Below are 3,264 nucleotides of genomic sequence, written 5' to 3' on the forward strand. Positions count from 1 at the left end.
TCTCTGGCAGTGTTCTAAGTTTACATAAATTAATAAATTTACCTGAGATTTCAAAACTTTTTATTTTCATTACAATTAGTTTCCATTTATGATGACTCTCAATTCTTATAAATGGAGCAAAAAGGACAGAAATCAAAGTGATTGACACACAATCAAATGTGGAATGAGAACAGTAATATAGCTGTGACCTGTAAGGGAGTGTTGTGGTCAGGGCTTTCCAGAGAAACAAGAAAAATAGACATATTAAGACAGAAACAGATTTATATAAGAAATTGACTTACACCATTATAATGGCTGAGAAGTCCAATGATCTTCACCTAGTAAGCTACAGACCCAGGAGAGCTGATCTAGGCACCCCATGGCCCAGTCATGTTGATGCATAAAGTTAACCATCACAAGGAGAAAGAGCTTTGAACCTGTCCTGAATTCTAATTCAGGTTCCATCACTAAGTAGCTATGTGATCTTGGCAAAGTTAGTTAACCATTCTAAACCTAGAAACCTGACATCTGTCATCTGGTGTTGGGAGGTTTGTAAGATGGTATATACAAAGTGCCTAGCATTGCTAGGCCCATACTGGACAGTTATGGAAACCTGGCTCCTAATTAAATGTGCCTTCTCTAGCCACTCTAAAGCTTAATTCTGTATGACTGTCTTGAGTCCTTCAGGTATGGTGGTAGCTGAGAAGAAAGTATGAGAGGAAAACTACGGTAACCCCTTTGATGTGATCCAAATGGCAGAGTGCATTTTCAGTTCAAGTGAATTCCCACTGTATCTCCTAACTTCTTTTAAAACTAAGTAGCTATTCAAAGAATTTTCTCAAGAGACAAGAAAGTAGGTATTTATATTTAAAAGTATTGTAAGGAGTTAATAGCACTTTGAGTTACTGATTTAATGGCACCTTATTTAATTAAGGAGTAGAGAAACCCATTGAGAGAGTCACAGATTAGAGCTTATAATTAAAGGATAGCTCCAGGCAAGAATTGCCTTTTTGCCCTTTTATCTCTGCCATACTCCTTGAAATTTATACTTAAACATTATGAAAATGTGTATACCTAGGAAAAAATGAAAGATCAATATCAAAGTTCTTAGTTTAAATAGAGAGACCAAATTCACTCAGGATCTCAGATGTGGTGTTCTTAGACCATGTGGAGACAAGAAAGAGAATAACCAAAATGTAAATAGCTTAGGCCAGAAGGGTAACCTACATCTGCTGACTAGTCATTACAAACAAAGCTATCATGGCCATAATGTAATTTAGTGACCTGAGTCTCTGCAATGAGGTTGTTGCCTGGAAACAATGGGGTTTCACAGCTGGGGGCGACCATAGAAGCTGAGATCTAGTAGTCCCCCCATCTAACAAATGAATTGAAATAAGAAAGATCAAATTCAAAGTCACATGGAAATGGCAGAAATTGGGGACAGAAAAATATCCAGATGTCTGATGCCATATGCATTTCAATATTCAGAAAAAAAGCTCTAAAAAGTGGAAAGAGGTTGGGCGTGGTGGCTCGAGCTTATAATCCCAGCACTTTGGGAGGCCGAGGTAGGTGGATTTTAGGCTACAACAATCAATGGATACTGAAACCATCAGGAGAAAGGTTGATGGAGAACTTAAAAGTGGAAGGCTCAAGCTGCTACCACCTGAATCCACTGATCAATCCTAACATCTCTAAAAGTGACTCAAGACATTGCATGCCTCCTGCTATAATGCAATGTGAGGTACATCTATAAATATCCTTATCAAAAAAGTTGAGACAACCTAGTCAGTCTGATAGATCTAACATCTAAATCAGGGGTGTCCAATCTTTGGCTTGCCAGGGCAACATTGGAAGAACTGTCTTGGGCCACACATAAAATATACTGACACTAATGATAGCTTTCTTGGGTTTTGCACAGGGATGCCTCTCACACTTCTGTTAACTGGCTGGCCCCTGAAGGCATTTAAGTTAATGTAACAGCTAAATTTTTGAACTGATTATTTCTAAATATCAGCACAATGAAAGGTTAGTTTATTAGAATCACCTAGTAAATTTATAAAACATACAGATTCCAAGGTCTCACCTCTGAAGCTTTTTATTCAGAAGGCTATGGTGGAGAAAAAATTATTTTTAAGCTCCACAGTTAATAGTGATAAGAAGCCAAGTTTAGGAATCACTATATTAAGAGAAGATGTTTTTATTGAAAACAATTATGAAGTGGGGTTGGTTCAATGTTAGTTATATTGAAAATGTTTGTTTGTTTGTTTGTTTATTTTTTGAGACAGGGTCTTGCTCTGTTGCCCAGGCTGGAGTGCAGTGGTGCAGTCTCATCTCACTGCAACTTTGACCTCCCAGGGTCAAGCAATCCTCTTGCCTCAGCTTCTTAAGCTGGGACCACAGGCACATGCCACAACACTGGCTAAGTTTTTGTATTTTTTGTGGAGACAGAGTTTTGCCATGTTGCCCAGGCTGGTCTCAAACTCCTGGGCTCAAGCAATTCACCCACCTCAGCTTCCCAAAGTGCTTGGATTACAGGCATGAGCTACCATGCCTGGCCAAACATTTATATTTTATCTCTACCTCCCTTATAGATGAAACCTTAAAAAGTAATTTCTAAATGAGAGGATTATAGTATATACGTAGAAAAATGAATTTCAGGAAACACTGCTTTTAAGTCTTTTCAAACAACTTTGGATGTGAGGTAACATTGAATTCATCCTGCTCTTCGTTGCCTGTGTATCTTTGTTTTTTTTGTTGTTGCTGTTATTTGTTTTTGCTTTTTAAGTTTATTTTTGTTTTATAGGTCCTGTGTGATTTATGCTTTAAAGAGATTCTCTTTTGATGTGTTTGCAGGATTCGTTTCAAGATTTAGAGCTCCTTTTAGCAGTTCTTTTAGTGGTGGCTTGGTAGTGGCGAATTCTCTTAGCATTTGTTTGTCTGAAAAAGACTATCTTTCCTTCACATATGATGTTTAGTTCAGTTTTGCTGGATACAAAATTCTTGGCTGATAATTGTTTTGCTTGAGGAGGCTGAAGATAGAGCCCCAGTCCCTTTTAGCTTGTAGGGTTTCTGCTGAGAAATCTGCTGTTAATCTGATAGGTTTTCCTTTACAGGTTAGCTGATGCTTTTGTCTTACAACTCTTAAGATTCTTTCCTTCATCTTAACTTCAGATAACTTGATGACAACGTGCGTAGGCAATGATCTTTTGCAATGAATTTCCCAGGTCTTCTTTGTGGTTCTTGTATTTGGACATCGAGGACTCTAGCAAGGCTGGGGAAGTTTTC

This window comes from Mandrillus leucophaeus, unplaced genomic scaffold (genome assembly GCF_000951045.1).
Source record: "Mandrillus leucophaeus isolate KB7577 unplaced genomic scaffold, Mleu.le_1.0 Scaffold983, whole genome shotgun sequence".
Taxonomy (NCBI): Eukaryota; Metazoa; Chordata; class Mammalia; order Primates; family Cercopithecidae; genus Mandrillus; species Mandrillus leucophaeus.